This window comes from Neomonachus schauinslandi, chromosome 12, assembly GCF_002201575.2.
Source record: "Neomonachus schauinslandi chromosome 12, ASM220157v2, whole genome shotgun sequence".
Classification (NCBI taxonomy): domain Eukaryota; kingdom Metazoa; phylum Chordata; class Mammalia; order Carnivora; family Phocidae; genus Neomonachus; species Neomonachus schauinslandi.
The window spans coordinates 14,614,061-14,638,419 of NC_058414.1; positions in this window are offsets into that span (position 1 = coordinate 14,614,061).

A 24,359-nucleotide genomic window follows, 5' to 3' on the forward strand; every position below is an offset into this window, starting at 1 on the left:
AAAAATAAATTCCAGATGGAATAAAATCTTAAACATAAAGAATGAAACAATAAAATCTAGAAGAAAATGTGAGACACTGTATACACAAACTAGAGGTTGGTGAGGCAGGAAACTCATGAGCTATTGAAAAACTAAAAATATTTTTGATTTTATAAATGTTAAAACATCTTAAGAGGTAAAATATAACAAATATAAAAGTAGCATACAAACCATGGATTGAGGAAAACTTTTGCAATGCTTATATAGTTCACCCCTGAGCAACGTGAGTTTGAACTACACAGATCCACCTATACGCAGATTTTTTTCAGAAAAATATAGTACAGTACTGTAAATGTGTTTTCTCTTCCTTATGATTTTTTTAAAGATTTTATTATTTGAGAGAGAGAGAGAATGGGGGGGGAGGGGCAGAGGGAGAGGGAAAGAGAGAATCTCAAGCAGACTCCCCGCTGAGTCCATAACCCAACGTGGGGCTTGATCTCTGAGATCACGACCTGAGCTAAAATCAAGAGTTAGACGCTTAACCAACTGAGCCACCCAGGCATTCCCCCTTATGATTTTCTTAATAACATTTTCTTTTCTTTAGCTTACATTATTATAAGAATACAGCATATAGTACATATAACATGCAAAATTTATTTTAATCGACTGTGTTATCAGTAAGGCTCTGGTCAACAGTAGGCTATTAGTAGTTAAATTTTGGAGAGGGAGTCAAAAGTTATACTTGAATTTTCAACTGTGTTGAGGATGGTGGTCAGCACCCCTAAACCCCCCAGATGTTCAAGTGTCAACTGTAATAGTTAAAGGGTATATTATGTAGAAACAACTAAAACAGATTATTAAGCACACCAAAAAGACCACTCAACAGAAAAATAGAGATTATAAATAGGGAAGTCACAGAAGAAAAATTCCAAATGGCCTGAAAGAGCAACAAAAACAAAAGGTCTTTAAGTTTCCTACTAGCCAGGGGAAAACAAATTAAAGTAATTATGAAGGATCACTGTATATCAATGATCTTTGCAAAAGTGAAAAACAAATCTCACCCATGGTTGGGGTTTTACTGTCAGGAAAAGGGTTGCTCATTCACTGCTGATTAACTTATGAACTGTGCTGCTTTTTGTGAAAACAAGCTAGCAAAATCTGTTAAAGAAAAAAACCAGCAGGGGCACCTGGGGTGGCTCAGTTGGTTACACGGATGCCTTTGGCTCAGGTCATGATCTCAGGGTCCTGGGATCCAGCCCCATGTAGGGCTCCCTGCTCAGTGGGAGTCTGCTTCTCCCTCTCCCTCTGCCTCTGCCCCTCCCCGTTCTCTTTCTCTCTCAAATAAATAAAATCTTTAAAAGAAAAAGAAAAAAAAAACCAGTTATCTAACACCTGGAAATCTAGTCTCTAGGTATAAGAGTAGCAATGCAAAAAGAAATATGATATGTACTCAGATGTTTGTTTCAGCACACTTTGTTGTGCTAAGAACCCTGGAAACCAAGTGAATACACATCAATAGGGGAATGGTTACATAATATCTGACCAAGGCATACATTATAAGTATGAAAGAATCAGTTACAGCTATAGTAGTGGACATGGAGGAATTTCATGAGGCTGGTAAACCAGGAACACAAGATGCAGACAAAATATATATGTACAATCTCACTTTTGTGAAACTTAAAATGACAAAAAAGCTCCTTGATTTTATATACATGTATGTGTATGTATATTGTATATTTGTGTGATTTACTTACATAAAAATGTATATGTTCATTAATATGTACACAAGAGAATCATGAAAGGATGGTCACCAAAAGATCACTGGTGGTCACTGCAGGACGTGAGGTTTCTTTTTTTTTTTTTTAAGATTTTATTTATTTATATGAGATAGTGAGAGTGAGTGAGAGCACAAGCAGGGAGACAGAGATAGGGAGAGGGAGAGGGAGAAGCAGGCTCCCCACTGAGCAGAGAGCCAGATGTGGGGCTCGATCCCAGGACACAACTGAGCCACTCAGGCGCTCCTTTTTAAATTTTTTTAAAAAGATTTTATTTATTTGAGAGAGAGAGAGAGCATGAGCGGGGGAGAGGGGCAGAGGCAGGGAGAGAACAAGACTCCCTACTGAGCAGGGAGCCCGATGCAGGACTTGATCCCAGGACCCGGAAATCATAACCCAAGCTGAAGGCAGACATTTAACCGACTGAGCCACCAGGTGCTCCGGACATGAGGTTTCTAAGTGACCCTAGGCATGTTTGAGTCTGGAGATGGGCCGCAGAGCACAGTGGCGTTGAGGATGGGCTCTGGAGCCAGATAGGCTGGATGTGAAGTCCACCTCAGCTGCCTTTTAACTGGGAAATTTACTTGTGCCTCAGTTTCCTCATTGGCAAAAAGATTTAGAATACCTAACTCACAGACTTGTTATGAGAACTTAATTAAATGAGTCAATATTTGAAGCACCTAGAATAGAGCTTGGCACAAAGTAAGCAGTGTATAAGTCTTTGTTAATTAAATGTTCACACATTGCTTTATTTTGTTCCAAAAAGAAGGTGTTATTTATGGAATCAGAACACATTTGAATGACATTAAAGGAATAAACCCAGGGGTTGTTACAGTAGAATTTTCTGATTTAAAAAATCAGTTTTTGTTTTTAAGTAGACTCCATGCCCACTGTGAAGCCCAACATGGGGCTTGAACTCAAGACCCTGAGCTCAAGACCTGAGCTGAAATCAAGAGTCGGATGCTTAACTGACTGAGCCACCCAGGTGCCCTCAAAATCATACAGTTTTTAAATTTCTTTTCATTTTCTGTGAAGTGTGAGTGAAAAAAAACCACAACATTTCTCTTTTTGGGTAGGAAGTAAGAAAGAAAAGAAGAGAATGAGAAAGGAGGAAAAGAATGAAGAGAGTACACTGTGTATGTTTTTTTTTTTTTAAAGATTTTATTTATTTATTTGACAGAGAGAGACACAGCGAGAGAAAGCGAGAGAAGGATCAAAAGCAGGGGGGAGTGGGAGAGGGAGAAGCAGGCTTCCCGCTGAGCAGGGAGCCCGATGCGGGGCTCCATCCCAGGACCCTGGGATCATGACCTGAGCCAAAGGCAGATGCTTAACGACTGAGCCACCCAGGCGCTCCTGTTTCTTTCTTTCTTTTTTTTTTTTTTAAGATTTTATTTATTTATTTATTTGACAGAGTGATAGTGAGAGAGGGAGCACAAGCAGGGGGAGTGGGAGAGGGAGAAGCAGGCTTCCCGCAGAGCAGGGAGCTTGATGCGGGGCTCGATCCCAGGACCCCGGGATCACGACCTGAGCCTAAGGCAGATGCTTAACGACTGAGCCACCCAGGCGCCCCACTGTGTATGTTTCTAAAGTATGTAAGTGGATAGTGCCAAGTGCAAAACAGTGCATATACGAGATCGAGGTCCTGTGTGTAAGTCAAAATAAAGATATGCAGAGTCATGTCAGCAAGGTGTGGGAATAGTAAGTCCCAGCACACATTCCCCTACAAAAACAAAGATTTAACAACTATCGAGGGACTGAAATAGCACTGCTCTGGCATATGGAAACTGCAGCAACCGAGTGGAGCACAAAAACAGAGCAGAAAAAAAAAAAAGGTAGGAAACATTTTACCTGCATCACGCCATCCCCCGGACCTGCACACTCAGCACCCTGGACATGAGTTCCTTCCATGGGACAAAAGGAGAGCAGGAGGAACCCGGCAGCCTCCCAGGGAGGACCCCCAAAGCCCCGACTTTACTGTGGAGGTCCCCCACCCCTCCAGAGCTTTTGCCACTGAGAATCCCCACAGGCTTCACTGATGTGGACGACAGCTGCCAGAGCTTCCCAGAGCCCATGCCACTGAGCCCCGCCAGGGCCAGGGCAGCCCTACCTCTCCCCTACCCCACACCCAGCACTGGCGTCACTGCGCATGTGCACCCTGTATCTGGTGGCCCTGCCCCCTCTAGGAGCTGGTGCACGTGACCCTGGACCCAGCCCCAGACTCCGCACTACCAAGCACCCCATTGAGCCAGTGCTGTCACATCCACTCACAAGATTTTTCCCTGTGGAAGCTAGTTGATAAAGCATTGGGGAGGTGACTACTTCTTCCAATGTGGGGACACCAATGCAAGACTACGAGGAACATGATACCACCAAAGGAAGACAATAAATTTCCAGTAACCCATACAAGAGAAATGAGGTCTATGAGATCTTTGACAAAAAATTCAAAGCAATTGTTTTACTGAAGCCCGGAGAGCTACAAGAGAATGCAGACAATTCAATGAAATCAGGAAAATAATGCATAAACCCAAAGCAACTAACCCAACTTAAAAATGGACTAAGGACTTGAATAGACGCTTCTCAAAGGAAGGCATACAAATGGCGAACAGATATACGAAAAGGTGCTCAACATCACTAACCATCAGAGAAATGCGAATAAAACCACAATGAGGTATCACCTCATACCTGTCAGAATGGCTGGTATCAAAAACACAAAAGATAGCAAGTGTTGGTGAGGATGTGGAGAAAAAGGAACTCTTGTGCTCTGTTGGTGGCAATGTAAGTTGGTGCAGCCACTGTGGAAAATGGTACAGGAGGTCCTCAAAATAGTAAAAATAGAATTATCATATTTTCCAGCACTCTCACTTCTGGGCATGTATGCAAAGGAAAGGAAATCAATATTTTAAAGAGAGACCTGTACTCCATGTTCATTGCAGCATTATTCACAATAGCCAAGATATGGAAATAAACTAGTGTCTGTTGATAAAAAAAATGGATAAAGAAAATGTGACACATATATATCACTGATGTGGCTAGATCACATACATAAATGTATAATGGATTATTAGTTAGCCATAGAAAAGAAGGAAACCCAGGTGCCTGGGTGGCTCAGTCATTAAGCGTCTGCCTTCGGCTCAGATCATGATCCCAGGGTCCTGGGATCGAGCCCCACATCGGGCTCCTTGCTCAGCGGGGAACCTGCTTCTCCCTCTCCCTCTCCCCCTGCTTGTGTTCCCTCTCTCGCTGTGTCTCTCTCTGTCAAATAAATAAAATCTTTAAAAAAAAGAAGAAGGAAACCCTTCCATTTGCAACAACTTTCATGAGCCTTGAGGATCTCATGCTCAGTAAAATAAACCAGACATAGAGAGACAAATACTGCATGAGTTCATTTATATGTGGAATCTCAAATTGTCATACTCATAGAACCAGAGAGTAGAATGGTAGTTGCCAGGGGGTTGGGGTCTGGGCGGCAAAAAGGGAGATATTGGTCAAGTGTAGAAAATTTCAGTTATGCCAGATGAGTAAGTTCTAGAGATCCACTGTACAGCATGGTGACTATAATTAACAATATTGTATTATGTATTTGAAATTTGCTAAGAGGGTACATCTTAGGTGTTCTCACAACAAAAAAGAGAAAGAGAGAAAGATAGATAGATGATAGGTGATAGATTTTGGTAACTATATGGGTGACGGATGTGATAATTACTTTGGTTGTACACATCAATCACAATGGCAAGTTGTACACATTAAATATATATAATTTTTATTTGTAAATTGTACCTCAACAAAGCCAAAGATAGGGCGCCTGGGTGGCTCAGTTGGTTAAGCGACTGCCTTCGGCTCAGGTCATGATCCTGGAGTCCCAGGATCGAGTCCCACATCGGGCTCCCTGCTCAGCAGGGAGTCTGCTTCTCCCTCTGACCCTCCTCCCTCTCATGCTCTCTGTCTCTCATTGTCTCTCTCGCAAATAAATAAAATCTTTAAAAAAAAAAAAAAAAGCCAAAGATAAAGATACATACTAAATGTATGCTGGTATATGTGTAAAATACTTTCTGAAAGGACATCAAAATAGATTTTTAATAGTTGTCACTTTTGAGGACTTCAACTGGCAAAAGGAGAAAGGGTAATACATTGCTACTATTTTGTGCCTTTGTTGTTTGAATAGTCTAATCACACACATATATTATTTCATTCTTTTTTTTTTAAAAGATTTTATTTATTTATTTGAGAGAGAGAATGAGAGACAGAGAGCATGAGAGGGGGGAGGGTCAGAGGGAGAAGCAGACTCCCTGCCGAGCAGGGAGCCCGATGCGGGACTCGATCCAGGGACTCCAGGATCATGACCTGAGCCGAAGGCAGTCGTTTAACCAACTGAGCCACCCAGGCGCCCTATTATTTCATTCTTAAAAATGTAATCAGGATGTATTGGGGTGATAGGATTATGGGCCATTTGTATTTCTATTTACTTGATTTAGTATGTTATGAAAGTTCTTTTTTCCGTTTTTGGTTAACAGTTTCATTGAGATAAAATTCACATAACACACAGTGTGCACCTACTTAAAGTATACAAACCAATGGTTTCCCATATATTAACAAAGTTGTGCAACCATGGCCAATATTAATTTTAGAATGTTTTTGTCACTTCAGAAAGAAATTGTACCCTTTAGCTGTCTCCCACTTTTCCCCCTCCCTCCTTCCCCTCTCTGTCCTGGTTTTAAGCGACCACGAATCTACTTTCTGTCTCTTAAAATGTGCCTGTTTTGGACATTTCAAATCAATGGAGTCCTACAATATGTGGCTTTTTGTGTCCAGCTTCTTTCACTTAGCTAGTATTTTAAAGGTACATCCATGTTGTAGCATGAATCAATACTTAATTCCTTTTTACAAGTGAATAACATACTGCATTTTATTTATCCATCTACCAGTTGATGAATATTTGGATTCTTTCTACCTTTAGGCTATGAATAATGTTGCTATGAATATTTTTTTAATTTATAAGGTTTTTATGTGGACATATTTTTTTCATTTTTCTTGGGTATAGACTTTGAAGTGTAATTACTAGGTTATATGGTGCATTAGTGTTTAACTTTTTGATAAACTGCCACACTATTTTGCAAAGTGGCTGTCCCAGTTTACATTCTCACTGGCAATGTAAGAAGGTTCTAATTTATCCACATACTCACCAACATTTCCTATTATTGAACTATTTTTAAAATCGCACTTAATTTTTTTTTGTATTCTTATGTTAATCCCCATACATTACATCATTAGTTTTAGATGAAGTGTTCCATGATTCATTGTTTGTGCATAACACCCAGTGCTCCATGCAGAATGTGCCCTCCTCAATACCCACCACCAGGCTAACCCATCCTCCCACCCCCCTCCCCTCTAGAACCCTGTTTGTTTTTCAGAGTCCATCGTCTCTCATGGTTCGTCTACCCCTCCGATTTCCCCCGCTTCATTCTTCCCCTCCCGCTACCTTCTTCTTCTTCTTTTTTTTTTTCTTAACATATATTGCATTATTTGTTTCAGAGGTACAGATCTGAGATTCAACAGTCTTGCACAATTCACAGCGCTTACCAGAGCACATACCCTCCCCAGTGTCTATCACCCAGTCACCCCATCCTTCCCACCCCACCCCCCACTCCAGCAACCCTCAGTTTGTTTCCTGAGATTAAGAATTCCTCATATCAGTGAGATCATATGATACATGTCTTTCTCTGTTTGACTTATTTCACTCAACATAATACCCTCCAGTTCCATCCACGTCGTTGCAAATGGCAAGATCTCATTCCTTTTGATGGCTGCATAATATTCCATTGTATATATATACCACATCTTCTTTATCCATTCATCTGTCGATGGACATCTTGGCTCTTTCCACAGTTTGGCTATTGTGGACATTGCTGCTATAAACATCGGGGTGCACGTACCCCTTCGGATCCCTACTTTTGTATCTTTGGGGTAAATACCCAGTAGTGCAATTGCTGGATCATAGGGTAGCTCTATTTTCAACTTTTTGAGGAACCTCCATACAGTTTTCCAGAGTGGCTGCACCAGCTTGCATTCCCACCAACAGTGTAGGAGGGTTCCCCTTTCTCCGCATCCCCGCCAACATCTGTCGTTTCCTGACTTGTTAATTTTAGCCATTCTGACTGGTGTGAGGTGGTATCTCATTGAGGTTTTGATTTGGATTTCCCTGATGCCGAGCGATATTGAGCACTTTTTCATGTGTCTGTTGGCCACTTGGATGTCTTCTTTGGAAAAATGTCTGTTCATGTCTTCTGCCCATTTCTTGATTGGATTCTTTGTTCTTTGGGTGTTGAGTTTGGTGAGTTCTTTATAGATTTTGGATACTAGCCCTTTATCTGATATGTCATTTGCAAATATCTTCTCCCATTCTGTCGGTTGTCTTTTGGTTTTGTTGACTGTTTCCTTTGCTTTGCAAAAGCTTTTTATCTTGATGAAGTCCCAATAGTTCATTTTTGCCCTTGCCTCCCTTGCCTTTGGCGATGTTTCTAGGAAGAAGTTGCTTCGGCTGAGGTCAAAGAGGTTGCTGCCTGTGTTCTCCTTTAGGATTTTGATGGACTCCTGTCTCACATTGAGGTCTTTCAACCATTTGGAGTCTATTTTTGTGTGTGGTGTAAGGAAATGGTCCAGTTTCATTCTTCTGCATGTGGCTATCCAATTTGCCCAACACCATTTGTTGAAGAGACTGTCTTTATTCCATTGGACATTCTTTCCTGCTTTGTGGAAGATGAGTTGACCATAGAGCTGAGGGTCCATTTCTGGGCTCTCTATTCTGTTCCATTGATCTATGTGTCTGTTTTTGTGCCAGTACCATGCTGTCTTAATGATGACAGCTTTGTAATAGAGCTGGAAGTCCGGAATTGTGATGCCGCCGGCTTTGCTTTTCTTTTTCAACATTCCTCTGGCTATGCGGGGTCTTTTCTGGTTCCATACAAATTTTAGGATGATTTGTTCCATTTCTTTGAAAAAAGTGGATGGTATTTCGATGGGGATTGCATTGAATGTGTAGATTGCTCTAGGTAGCATTGACATCTTCACAATATTTGTTCTTCCAACCCATGAGCATGGAACGTTTTTCCATTTCTTTGTGTCTTCCTCCATTTCTTTCATGAGTATTTTATAGTTTTCTGAGTACAGATCCTTTGCCTCTTTGGTTAGATTTATTCCTAGGTATCTGATGGTTTTGGGTGCAATTGTAAATGGGATCGACTCCTTCATTTCTCTTTCTTCTGTCTTGTTGTTGATGTATAGGAATGCCACTGACTTCTGTGCATTGATTTTATATCCTGCCACTTTACTGAATTCCTGTATGAGTTCTAGCAGTTTTGGGGTGGAGTCTTTTGGGTTGTCCACATAAAGTATCATATCATCTGCAAAGAGTGAGAGTTTGACTTCTTCTTTGCCGATTTGGATGCCTTTTATTTCTTTTTGTTGTCTGATTGCTGTGGCTAGGACTTCCAATACTATGTTGAATAGCAGTGGTGATAGTGGACATCCCTGCCGCGTTCCTGACCTTAGGGGGAAAGCTCTCCGTTTTTCCCCATTGAGAATGATATTCGCTGTAGGTTTTTCATAGATGGCTTTTATGATATTGAGGTATATACCCTCTATCCCTATACTCTGAAGAGTTTTGATCAAGAAAGGATGCTGTACTTTGTCAAATGCTTTTTCTGCATCTATTGAGAGGATCATATGATTCTTGTTCTTTCTTTTGTTAATGTATTGTATCACATTGATTGATTTGCGGATGTTGAACCAACCTTGCAGCCCAGGGATAAATCCCACTTGGTCGTGGTGAATAATCCTTTGAATGTACTGTTGGATCCTATTGGCTAGTATTTTGGTGAGAATTTTTGCATCCATGTTCATCAGGGATATTGGTCTGTAATTCTCCTTTTTGATGGGGTCTTTGTCTGGTTTTGGGATCAAGGTAATGCTGGCCTCATAAAATGAGTTGGGAAGTTTTCCTTCCATTTCTATTTTTTGGAACAGTTTCAGAAGAATAGGTATTAATTCTTCTTGAAATGTTTGGTAGAATTCCCCTGGGAAGCCATCTGGCCCTGGGCTTTTTTTTTGGGAGATTTTTGATGACTGCTTCAATTTCCTTAGTGGTTATAGGTCTGTTCAGGTTTTCTATTTCATCCTGGTTCAGTTTTGGTAGTTGATACATCTCTAGGAATGCATCCATTTCTTCCAGGTTATCTAATTTGCTGGCATAGAGTTGCTCATAATATGTTCTTATAATTGTTTGTATTTCTTTGGTGTTGGTTGTGATCTCTCCTCTTTCATTCATGATTTTGTTGATTTGGGTCATTTCTCTTCTCTTTTTGATAAGTCTGGCCAGGGGTTTATCAATCTTGTTAATTCTTTCAAAGAACCAGCTCCTAGTTTCGTTGATCTGTTCTACTGTTCTTTTAGTTTCTATTTCATTGATTTCTGCTCTGATCTTTATGATTTCTCTTCTCCTGCTGGGTTTAGGCTTTATTTGCTGTTCTTTCTCCAGCTCCTTTAGGTGTAGGGTTAGGTTGTGTACTTGAGACCTTTCTTGCTTCTTGAGGAAGGCTTGTATTGCTATATACTTTCCTCTTAGGACTGCCTTTGCTGCATCCCAAAGATTTTGAATAGTTGTGTTTTCATTTTCATTGGTTTCCATGTATTTTTTTAATTCTTCTTTAATTTCCTGGTTGACCCATTCATTCTTCAGTAGGATGCTCTTTAGCCTCCATGTATTTGAGTTCTTTCTGACTTTCCTCTTGTGATTGAGCTCTAGTATCAAAGCATTGTGGTCTGAAAATAGGCAGGGAATGATTCCAATCTTTTGGTACTAGTTGAGACCTGATTTATGACCTAGGATGTGATCGATTCTGGAGAATGTTCCATGGGCACTAGAGAAGAATGTGTATTCCATTGCTTTGGGGTGGAATGTTCTGAATATGTCTGTAAAGTCCATTTGGTCCAGTGTGTCATTTAAAGTCTTTATTTCCTTGTTGATCTTTTGCTGAGACGATCTGTCCATTTCAGTGAGGGGGGTGTTAAAGTCCCCCACTATTATTGTATTGTTGTCGATGTGTTTCTTTGCTTTTGTTATTAATTGCCTTATATAATTGGCTGCTCCCATGTTAGGGGCATAGATATTTACAATTGTTAGATCTTCTTGTTGGATAGAACCTTTAAGTAGGATATAGTGTCCTTCCTCATCTCTTATTACAGTCTTTGGTTTAAAATCTAATTTGTCTGATATAAGGATTGCCACCCCAGCTTTCTTTTGGTGTCCATTAGCATGGTAAACGGTTTTCCACCCCTTCACTTTCAATCTGGGCGTGTCTTTGGGTCTAAAATGAGTCTCTTGCAGACAGCATATCGATGGGTCTTGTTTTTTAATCCAGTCTGATAGCCTGTGTCTTTTGATTGGGGCATTTAGCCCATTTACATTCAGGGTAACTATTGAAAGATAGGGATTTAGTGCCATTGTATTGCCTGTAAGGTGACTGTTACCGTATATTGTCTGTGTTCCTTTCTGGTGTATGTTGCTTTTAGGCTCTCTCTTTGCTTAGAGGACTCCTTTCAAGATTTCCTGTAGGGCTGGTTTTGTGTTTGCAAATTCCTTTAGTTTTTGTTTGTCCTGGAAGCTTTTTATCTCTCCTTCAATTTTCAATGACAGCCTAGCTGGATAGAGTATTCTTGGCTGCATATTTTTCTCATTTAGTGCTCTGAATATATCCTGCCAGTCCTTTCTGGCCTGCCAGGTCTCTGTGGATAGGTCTGTTGCCAATCTAATGTTTCTACCCTTGTAGGTTACATATCTCTTCTCCCGAGCTGCTTTCAGGATTTTCTCTTTGTCTATGAGACTCGTAAGTTTTACTATTAGATGTCGGGGTGTTGACCTATTTTTATTGATTTTGAGAGGGGTTCTCTGTGCTTCCTGGATTTTCATGCCTGTTTCCTTTCCCAAATTAGGGAAGTTCTCTGCTATAATTTGCTCCATTATACCTTCTGCCCCTCTCTCTCTTTCTTCTTCTTCTGGGATCCCAATTATTCTAATGTTGTTTCGTCTTATGGTATCGCTTATCTCTCGAATTCTGCCCTCGTGATCCAGTAGTTGTTTATCTCTCTTTTTCTCAGCTTCTTTATTTTCTATCATTTCATCTTCTATATTACTGATTCTCTCTTCTGCCTCATTTATTCTAGCAGTTAGCGCCCCCATTTTTGATTGCACCTCATTAATAGCCTTTTTGATTTCTACTTGGTTGGATTTTAGTTCTTTTACTTCTCCAGAAAGGGTTTCTCTAATAACTTCCATATTTTTTTCAAGCCCAGCTAGTATCTTTAAAGTGATGATTCTGAACTCTAGATCTGACATTGTACTAATGTCCGTATTGAGTAGGTCCCTGGCAGTGGGTACTACCTCTTGTTCTTTTTGTTGAGGTGATTTTTTCCGTCTTGTCATTTTGTGCAGAGGAGAATAGATTAATGAGAGAACAAAATGCTAGCAGAGTAACAACGTTCCCAGAAAATATACTCTAAACAAATCAGAAAAAACCTGAAGAGTGGGAAAAGAAAGGGAAAGAGAGAAAAAGAAAAAGAAAAAAAAGAAAAAGATAAAGATAAAAGCAAAAACAAACAAAACAAAACAACAACAACAAAAAAACCAGAATGTGATCAAATATGATCAGGCTGGTATATAGATCAGTGCCACACACTAGATTTGGGGTGTATTTTGGTCTTTTAGAAGAAAGTGCCTCCCAAAATTTTAAAGAAAGAAAAACTTATATATGTACAAAAATAAGGGTTGATATGATGAAGGGATGGAATATGACTGTAAAGATGGAAATTATAAAAAATTTTATAAAACGAATTGATAAGAAGTTGTTTGAAAAAAGAAAGAAGAGGATTTAAAAAAAGAAGAAAAAAAAAGGGAGAGGATGTGATCAGGCAGGGGAATAGAAAACACCATATAGTAGAGATTTAGGGTATATTTTGATCTGTTAGAAGAAACTATCTCAAAATTTTAAAGAGAGAACAACTTATATATATAAGCCAAAAATACGGGTAACTACTATGAAGGGATAGAATATGACTCTAAAAATGAAAAATAAAAATGTTTTTTTTTTAAAAAAAGGGATTGATAAGATGTTGGTTGAAAAAGGGAAAAAGAAAAATTCAAAAAGAAAAAAAATAGAAAAAAGACAGTTAAAAAAATTAACTTTGAAAGACTACAGAATCATGGTAAAAAAGCCATGAATTCTATGTGCAGTAGTCCCCTAGAGCTGGAGTTCTGCCGTTCTCATTGATGGGTAAACTGGTCTTGGCTGGCTGTTCTCGCTGATCTTCTGGGGAGGGGCCTGTTGCCATGGTTTCCAAATGTCTCTGCCTGAAGCGGAATTGCCCCTCCCTTGCCCCCTCCCAGCTAAGTAATCTGCTCAGGTTTGCTCTCCGGGGCTTTTGTTCCCTGCGAGCTTTCCGTACAGCTTTGGAGGCGGAGAGTGAAAATGGCGGCCTCCCAATCTCCGCCCCGGAGGAGCCGAGAACTCGGTGCCCCGCTTCTCAGTGAGCCCCCAGAGAAAAGCCGTCAGTCACTCCTGTCTCCCCGGTCTCCAGCTGCACTCCGTGCTCACCCGGCCTGTGACCGCGCGTTTCTATCTCTGGCACCCGACCCCGGGTGGAGTCTCCAAACCCAGCAGATCCCTGCGGCGCACTCCCGTGTGGGTCTTCCCGGGGAAGAAGGTGAGTCTCCCCGGATCTGCCGCTTGTTGGGTCCCTGCTGGAGGAGCAGTGGACCGACTGTGCCGCGGATCATGGTTTATGGCAACCCCAAGCTGAGAGCCCGCGCCTGGGCTCCGCCTCTGCAGCCGGCTTCCCTGCTCCGTTACCTGGGAGCTCTGCCACACTCAGGCACCCCCGGTCTTTCTGTGACCTGTGGGTCCTGAGACCACACTGTCTCGGAGGGTTCCACCCCCCGCTTAGCCACCAGAGTGACGTCCCTCAGCGGAGCAGACTTTTAAAAGTTCCGATTTTGTGCTCCGTGGCTCTATCACTTGCCAGAAGCGGCCGCCAGAGGCCCCTCCCCCGCCGTCTATCCTCCCGAATATCGCCTCGGATTCACTTCTCCGCACGTCCTACCTTCCAGAAAGTGGTCGCTTTTCTGATGAGAGAGTTGTTGCTCTTCTTTTCTTCGATCTCCTGTTGAGTTTGTAGGTGTTCAGAATGGTTTGATCCCTATCCAGCTGAATTCCTGAGAGGAGACGAAATCCAGGTCTCCTACTCCTCCGCCATCTTGCTCCGCCCCCCCCAAAATCGCACTTAATTTTTTATAGTACTTTTAGGTTCACAGCAAAATTCAGGGGAAGGTACAGAGATTTCCCATAAACCTCCTGCCCCCACACATGCAAAACCTCCCCCATTATCAAAATCCCCCACTAGAGTGGTACATTTCTTTCAGTTGAACCCACATTTCAATGAACTATATTGACACATAATCATGCAAGGTCCACAGTTTACATATGGTTCACTCTTGGGTGTTGTGTATTTTATGGGTTTGGGCAAATACATAATGACATGTATTCATCATTATGGTATCATAGAGAATGTTCTCACTGCCCTAAAAACCCTCTATGCTTTGCCTATGCATCAATCTCCCACCCCAACCTCTGGCAACCACTGATTTTTTTTTACTGGTAGTTTTGCCTTTTCCAGAGTGTCACATAGTTGAAATCATACAGTATGTAACTTTTTCAGATTGGCTTCTTTTGCTTAGTAATATGCATTAGGGTTCCTCCATGTCTTCTCATGGCTTGATAGTTCATTTCTTTTTAGCACTGAATAATATTCTATCATATAGATGTGCCAAAGTTCATTTATCCATTTATATCCTGAAGGACATTTTACATTCCTCCAAGTTTTGGCAATTATGAATAAAGTTTCTATAAATATCTGTGTACAGGTTTTTGTGAAGATAAGTTTTCAATTGTTTTGGTAAATATCAAGGAGCACGATTGCTGGATCGTATGGCAAGTGTGTGTTTAATTTTGTAAGGAACCACCAAAATGTCTCCCAAAATGGCTGTACCGTTTTGCATTCCCACCAGCAATGAATGAGAGTTCCTGCTGTTCCACATCCTTGCCAGCATTTGGTGTTGTCAGTGTTCTGGATTTTGGCCACTCTAATAGGCATGTAGGGGTATCTTTTTGTAATTTCATTTTCCTGCTGAAATATGATGTGAGGTATCTTTTCATATGCTTATTTGCCACCTGTTTATCTTCTGTCTGTTAACGTCTTTGGCTTATTTTTTAATAGGGTTGTTTTTTCTTATTGTTGAATTTTAAGACTTTTTAAAAAATATATTTTGGATAACAGTCTTTTACCAGATAAGTCTTTTGCAAATATTTTTTTCCAGTTTGTGGCTTGTCTTCTCATTCTCCTGGTATTGTCTTTTGTAGAGCAACAGTTGTTTTTTTTTTTTAAAGATTTTTATTTTTTATTAGAGAGAGAGAGAGAGAGCACAAGCAGGGGGAGTGGCAGGCAGAGGGAGAAGCAGGCTCCCCGCTCAGCAGGGAGCCCGATGTGGGGCTCGATCCCAGGACCCTGGGATCATGAGCTGAAGGCAGACGCTTAACCGTCTGAGCCACCCAGGAGCCCCAAAAGTTTTTAATTTTAATGAGGTCCAGCTTATCAATAATTTATTTCATGGATCATGTCTTTGGTGTTCTATCTAAAAAGTAATTGCCATACCTTAGGTCACCAAGGTTTTCTCCTATGTTACTATCCTGTTTTGTAGGACTGCATTTTACATTTAGGTCTGTGATCCATTTTTATCTAATTTTTGTGAATGACTTAAGGTTTAGATCTAGACTCATTTCGTTGCATGTGGATGTTGTTCCAGCACCATTTGTTGAAAAACTATCTTTTCTCCATTGTAGCCTTAGCTCCTTTATCAATGATCAGTTGAAGTTGATTATATTTATGTGTGACCATTCCCACTGCTTAGAATACCTTCTCTTAAATACCCAAGAGGAGGCTCGTCCTTCAAGTCTGTTCAAATTTCACCTTCCCAATGAGACTCACACTAATCACCAAAGTTAAAATGGCAACTGCCAGTATCCCATCCCCTGCATTTCCAACACTTTTCCCCTACACATTTTCATGTATTCACCATACACATCATTTTCTAAAGTGCTTATTAATTTTAGTGTTTATTGTCCTCTCCTCCACTAAAATATAAGGCACAAATACAGGTCTTTTCTCCGCCTTATTCACTGATACATCCCAAGGTCTTAGATTAGTGCCTGGTACATAGTGGACAATGAAGAAAAGTACTTGTAAAATGAATGAATGAGCGAAGAGAGGGACATTTAAACAAAGGCTGTACAGGGCCTCCCCTAAACTCTCCCCTACACCTTGCCACTTCTTCTCGCTTTAAAAAAGCAAGCAGAACATGAAGTACTCAGCCCTCAAATTGAAATTTAAGAGAACACAAGGTGTTCCATACAATGGGAAGAAAGTAAAGAAATCACTCAGATTATGACAGAGGAAATAGGATGTCAGGGAAGGGTCAGGGAGATATAATTAGGATAAAAGAAACAGAACAGCAACCTGTAAACATACCACAGGAAAAAATAAGGTAAAACTCAATTCTTCCATGCCAAAGACAAACACAGCCCAAAGTAAATAAAATTGTAACTTGAGGAACAGAAGGAAACTCCCCAGAGCTGCTTTTCACTGTAAAACAATTACTAAAAACATAAACTCAATAAAGCAAGAGCTTGGAATTGTGCTTTTGACAATGATGAACTATCTTGTAGTAAACCACCCCTCTTACTGACAATGTGTAGAAAAGCTGAACAGAATTAAATATGCGTGAGCATGCGCGCGCACACACACACACACGTGCACACGCACACACAAACCATTTGAAAGCACCAAAGATCTACCAAGTCAGTAGGACTGGTGGAGGTAAGTCTATAAATTAAGGAAGAGAGGTTGTTGAAACTGACATTTGGCACCATTTTTTACTCCCTGTTCCTAGCTGGGAGTTTTACTGATTAAAAAAAAAGCTGCGAGTCTAAAAGTAGAGAAAATTATGGTTACAGAGAGAGAAACTAAGTAGAATTTCTGGAAGGCTTGGGGGATGGGTATAAACATTGGACTAGTTCCAAAAAGGAAGAAGAGATCTGAGCATTCTATTGGGATCACAAAAGGATAGATATTCCAAATTACAGTGAATCATAAATTGCCCAGCCTTCACAAAAAACAGGTTTGAATGAGTTCAATCTCTATTGGGATTAATGTGATCTTCATTCCTCTAACTGCTCACTAAAAGCGAAAGTAAGTCACAGTTAGAGGAAGATATTATTGAGAGCCTCAATTTATCTTGACATATCACATACAATGTTTGGTAGTCAACCAAAAATAACTTGCCATACAAAAAAAAAAAAAAAAGGAAAGGGAGGAAAAAAGGAATGAAGGGGAAGGAAAGGGAAAGGAAGGGAGGGAAAAAGAAAAGATAAAGTAAAGAAAAATGATTTGACTGAGAACAAAAAGGAAAAAAGCCAAGAAAATATTTAGATGGGAAATTCAATTATTAGAGCTATCAGATAAGAATATTAAAATATTTGTAATTAATACACTCAAGAAATTAAATGACAAAATAATGAATTTCAGCACATACTGGATGTTATAGAGAATAATCATATGGGAATTCCTGCACTGAAAGGTACATAACTGAAGGTAAGAATTCAGAGGTTGGAATAGTTTCACTGTTGATTAGGCTGTCAGTGTTATGTTGCCCAAGCAACATATCAGAGAAACTGAAAAATCCTAATTTTAAAATAACATTAAAATGACACTGAAGAGCGGGTGCCTGGGTAGCTCAGTTGGTTAAGCAACTGCCTTCGGCTCAGGTCGTGATCCCAGGGTCCTGGGATCGAGTCCCACATCGGGCTCCCCGCTCAGCGGGGAGCCTGCTTCTCCCTCTGACCCTCTCCTCTCTCATGCTGTTTCTCTCTCGCTCGCTCTCCAATAAATAAATAAACAAAATCTTTAAAAAAAAAATGACACTGAAGAGCTGTGGAAACAATAAAGTCTAGATGATTTGTACTGCAGAACATGGCAAGCCCTTTCGGAGGTGAGGAATGACTGGCAGCTATTTTCACATGTGGGAGTAATTGTCCTGTCTGGTAGCAAGGATGTGCCACTCAAAATCTCCAAGGAAGGACTTGTTGGCTCAGCGGCTGGGAACACTGTCAGAAGACAGGCTTTGGTTGTTAAACCCTTCAGTGATTGCCTGAACTGCAGAAAGCCAACTTGTCTAAAGTCATGCTCTTGTGTGTGTGTGTGTGTCTGTGTGTGTGTCTGTGTGTGTGGGGGGGGGAGGGGGTGGCCTTTATCTAATGACTGATTAGGCATCTTGACTCAACACAAGAAAACTGTGACTGGCCATTTTATTCCAGAACTCCTTGTGGGATTGCTAAGACTACTAGGTCTGCATTGCAACTTGACTTACCTCTTTATCTAAATCTGCTTCATTCCTGTCCCTTCCAGAGATGTCAATTCCTAATAAACACACTGTCCATTAGACTCTTGTCTCAGAGGCTGCTGTATGGAGAACTCCACCTGTGAGAGCTACTGCCAAGAGTGGCCAAAAAAGTGAACATTGAAGTGGGGTTTTGGAGCTAGATTACTCTCTGTTCAGCTGGCAATGAGGACCCTGTCACTAGTGATAAGTAGAGCACAGATGGATATTAAAACTCTCAGTAGTGATGAATGCTGATGGTACACATAGCAGAGTACACTAGCTGGTGAAAGGTATCAGCCAATGTTTGAAAAGATATGGGAGAGGAAAGGACCTCCACATATGAAAGCCAAATATGAAAATTCTATAACTGATACCACATTCAAAAATAAAAAACTGAAAGCTTTTCCTCTAAGATCAGGAAGAAGGCAAGGATGCCCACTCTTACCACTTCTAATCAACACAGTACTAGAAGTTCTAGCTAGAGCAATTAGATAAGAAAAAGAAATAAAAGTCATCCAATTTGAAAGGGAGAAGTAAAATTGTCCCTGATTGCAGATGACATGATCTTATTCACAGGAAATCCTAAAGACTCCATAAAACCCCACTATGGTACCAGCAAAAAGACTGCTAGAACTAAAAATAAATCCAGTAAAGTTGCAGGATATAAAATCAATATACAAGAATCAGAGACTGAGATGGCAGTGGAGTAGGAGGATTCTAGACTTGTCTCATCTAGATAACCAGATAACTATCAAATCATCCTAAATATCCCAGAGATCAACCTGAAGACTGAAATAACAAACTCCACAACTAAATGGAGAGAAAAAGCCACATAGAAGAAGGTAGTATGTATGGAGACATGATTTAGGGAAGAAATGGATAGAGGGTGCTGTGGAGGGGAGGGAGCTGTGGTCATGGAGGAGGGTGAGAGAGAGAGGAACACACAGGGGAACCTACAAGGAGAATGTTTTCCCAAAGCCATTGGCTTGGAAAATGAGAGGGGCTGAATTTCATGAGTTCTTGTAACCAGTGGGACTTAAAGCCTGGAGTTTTTGTTTGTTTGTTTGTTTTAAAGATTTTATTTATTTATTCATAAGAAACAGAGAGAGAGAGAGAGGCAGAGGGAGAAGCAGGCTCCCCGCTGAGCAGGGAGCCCGATGTGGGACTCGATCCCAGGACCCTGGGATCATGACCTGAGCTGAAGGCAGATGCTTAACCATCTGAGCCACCCAGGTGCCCAAAGCCTGGAGTTTTTTTAAAGGTCAGTGGGCTCTGCTGGGATAGATCCTGTAGGAAACTGTGCTCTTCCTGGATTAAGTAGGGAAACAACCTGGGGAAAGACAGCATGGAAAGAGTGATCTGAAGAGCACCTGGGGCACACAATGGGAAGATTTTTCACTCTTCAGAGTGTATCCCTGAGAGACAGCATTCATAGGGACACCTCTCCAGGAACAAAGGAACTGGCTGGAGCCATTTCCCTCCCCTACCCCTTAGCATAATCAGAGAGCCACCTGTGAGAAGCAGAACAGTGCCCACACTGGCTGCCTAACTTGCATACACCAAGCCCCATCCCCCTGTGCTCTGGTGGGACTGCCTTTCTCAGTCATATATGCCTCAGTCCCAGTGTGGCAGGCCACTCCCCAGAAGACCAGCACAAACCCCTGCCCACAACACATCCTCCAAACAGAGAGTTCTGCAGGGCTTCAGTTCTGGTGAAGGTGGTGTCAGTTCTCATTTCACAAGCCCACCAGAGCACACCTACCTAAAACTCACCACCTTTAGCCAGGGACCAAGCACTGCCAACAGCAGGCAAAGAGAGCCTTTGCAAGACAACTGGCCTAAAGGATAGAACAGCCAAAACACAATAGCAGAGAGCACACAGAACACACTGGAAACAGTCCCTGAAGTGCCAGCCATGGGCAGTACATGACCTCCTCTTCATAAGGCCATTACTTTCAAGAGCAGAAGACATAGCTGGCTTTCTAACACAGAGAAGAAGGCAGAGACTTAGACAAAATGTGAAGACAGAGGAATTTATTACAAATGAAAGAACAAGATAAGGCCACAGCCAGAGATCTAAGTGAAACAGATACAAGTGTCAGGCTTGATGGATAATTTAAAGCAAGAGTCATAAGGATACTCACTGGGCCTGAGAAAAGAACAGGCGACATCAGTGAGAAGGTTAGCACAGAGATAAAAAAGTTAAAAAGAATCAATCAGGAATAAAGAGTGAAATAAAAGAGATTGGAAACGGGCTTGGTGCAATAAACAGCAGGCTGGAAGAAGCAGAGGAATGAATGAATGACCTAGAAGACAAAATAATGGAAAACAACGAAGCTGAACAAGAGAAAGAATTATGCAACACAAGAATAGATTTACGGAACTCAGTGACTCAATCAAACAGAATAACATTCTTATTATAGAAGTCCCAGAAGAAGAAGAGAGACAAAAGGGGGCAGAAAACTTATTTGAAGAAAAAAACAGCAGAAAAGTTCCTTAATCTGGGGAAGGAAACGAACATCTAGATCCAGGAGGCACAGAGAATTCCCACCAAAATCAACAAAAGCAGGCCAACAACAAGACATATTGTAATTAAATTTGTAAAATATAGTGATAAAGAAAGAAATCTTAGAGGCAGCAAGGCAAAAGAAGTCCTTAACTTACAAAGGAAGACCCATAAGGCTAGTTGGAGATTCTCAACAGATACTTGGCAAGCCAGAAGTGAGTGGCATGTTAATTCAAAGTGCTGAGTGGGGAAAATCTGCAGCCAAGAATACTCTATCCAGCAAGGCTACCATTCAGGATAGGACAGATAAAGATTTTCCCACACACACAAAAACTAAAGGATTTCATGGCCACTAAACCAGCCCTGCAAGAAATATTAAAGGGATCCTTTGAATGCAAAGGAGAGACCAAAAGCAACAAAGACAAAAAAAAGTCAGGGAAAAATCTTCAGAAACAATGGCAAAACAAGTAATAAAATGGCCATAAATACATATCTATCAATAATTACTTTGAATATAAATGGACTAAATGCTCCAGTCAAAAGGCATGGGGTATTAGAATGGATAAAAAAAAAAAAGACCCATCTATATGCTGCCTACAAGAGACTCATTTTAGACATAAAGACACCTGCAGATTGAAAGTGAGGGGATGGAGAAACATTTATCATGCAAACATTTATCATGGATGTAAAAAAAAAGCCAGAGTAGCAATACTTATATCAGAAAAACTAGACTTTAAAAGCAAGACTGTAACAAGAGACAAAGAAAGGCACTATAGAATCATGAAGGGTACAATCCAACAAGAAGATATAACAATTGTAAATATTTATGCACCTAACAAGACAGAACCCAAATATATAAAGCAATTAATAATAAACATAGAGGAATGAATTAATAACAATACAAAAATAGTAGGGGACTTTAACACCCTACTTACATCAATGGGCAGATCATCTAAACCAAAAATAAATAAGGAAACAATGGCTTTGAATCATAGACGGGGCCAGATAGACTTAACATATACATTCAGAACATTGATCATTTATATGCCTATAAGAAAGATACTGTCAAAAATAAAATCAAATACTACATCTGATATTTGCAAATGACACTACAGATAAAGGGCTGGTATCCAAGATCTGTAAAGAACTTCTCAAACTCAACACCCAAAAAACAAATAATCAAGTCAAAAAATGGGCAGAAGACATGAACAGACATTTCTCCAAAGAAGACATACAAATGGCTAACAGACACATGAAAAAATGTTCATCATCATTAGCCATCAGGGAAATCCAAATCAAAACCAAATTGAGATACCACCTTACACCAGTTAGAATGGCAAAAATGTACAAGGCAAGAAACAACAAATGTTGGAGAGGTTGTGGAGAAAGGGCAACCCTCTTACATTGTTGGTGGGAATGCAAGTTGGTATAGCCACTTTGGAAAACAGTGTGGAGGTTCCTCAAAAATTTAAAAATAGAGCTACCCTATGACCCAGCAATTGCACTCCTGGGTATTTAGCCCAAAGACACAGATGTAGTGAAAAGAAGGGCCATATGCACCCCAATGTTCACAGAAGCAATGTCTGCAATAGCCAAACTGTGGAAAGAGCCGAGATACCCTTCAACAGATGAATGGATAAAGAAGATGTGGTACATATATACAATGGAATATCACTCAGCCATCAGAAAGGATGACTACCCAACTTTTACATCAACATGGTTGGGACTGGAGGAGATTATGCTTGAAATAAGTCAAGCAGAGAAAGTCAATTATCTTATGGTTTCACTTATTTGTGGAACATAAGGAATAGCATGGAGGACATTAGGAGAAGGAAGGGAAAAATGAAAGGAGGGAAATCGGAGGGAGAGACGAACCATGAGAGACTATGGATTCTGAGAAACAAACTGAGGGTGTTAGAGGGGAGAGGGGTGGGGGGATGGGTTAGCCCAGTGATGAGTATTAAGGAGGGCATGTACTGCATGGAGTACTGGGTGTTATACAAAAACAATGAATCATGGATCACTACATCAAAAACTAATGGTGTAATGTATGGTGATTAACATAACATAATAAAATTTAAAAATTAAAAAATTAAAAAATTTAAAAAAACCTAATGATGTATTGTATGGTGATTAACATAACATAATAAAATAAAATTTAAAAAAATACTACACCCGAAACAATTTAATGGAAACAAGAAAAATGTGCTCATAGTGTCTCATTCATCAGTTGGATCAATTTCTCTCCCCTTTCCCCTTCTTGTTTCTAATGAAAATGTGTTGACTTAAAAAAAAAGAAGAAGAAGAACATTGCATCCTAAAGCAGCAGGATACACATTTTTTTTCAAGTGCACATGGAATATTTTCCAGAATAGATCACAGATTAGGTCACAAAATAGGCTTCAACAAACAAAAAAAGATTGGAGTTATATCATGCACTTTTTCTGAACACAACACTATGAAACTAGAAGTCAACCACAAGAAAAAATCTGGAAAGACCACAAATACCTGGAGGCTAAACAACATGCTACAAAACAGTGATTTGGTTAACCAGGAAATCAAAGAGGAAATTAAAAAATACACGGAAACAAATGAAAATGAAAACACAACAGTCCAAAACCTTTGGGATGCAGCAAAAGTGGTCCTAAGAGGGAAGTATATAGCAATACAGGCCTACCTCAAGAAGCAAGAAAAATCTCAAATAAACAACCTAACCTTACACCTGAACGAGTTAGAAAAAGAGTAACACAAGAAGCCTCAAGCCAGCAGAAGGAAGGAAATAATAAAGATTAGAGCAGAAATAAATGATATAGAAATTAAAAAAAAAAAAACAGTAGAAGAGATCAATGAAACCAGGAACTGGTTCTTTGAAAAAATTAATAAAATTGATAAATCTCTAGCCAGACAATCAAAAATAAAAGAGAAAGGACCCAAACAAATAAAATCCCAAATGGGAGAGGAGAAATAATAACCAACACTACAGAAATACAAACAATTATAAGAGAATATTATGAAAAACTACATGCCAACACATTGGACAAACTGGAAGAAACCAAAAAATTCCTAGAAACATATAAACTACCAAAACTGAAACAGAAAGAAATAGAAAATTTGAACAGACTGATAACCAGCAAAGAAATAGAATCTGTAATCAAAAAAACTCCCAACAAACAAAACTCCAGGACCATATGGCTTCACAAGGGAATTCTACCAAACATTTAAAGAAGAGTTAATACCTATTCTTCTCAAAATATTCCAAAAAATAGAAAAGGAAGGAAAACTTCCAAGTTCATTCTATGAGGTCAGCGTTACCCTGGTACCAAAACCAGATAAAGGCAGCATTAAAAAAGAGAACTAGAGGCCAATATCCCTGATGAACACAGATGCAGAAATTTCCCATAAAATACTAGCAAGCCGAACCCAACAATACATTAAAAAATCAGTCACTATTTTATTCCTCGGTTGCAAGCATGGTTCAATATTCACAAATCAATCAACGTGATACACCACATTAATAAAAGAAAGGATAAGAACCATAAGATGCTTTCAATAGATACAGAAA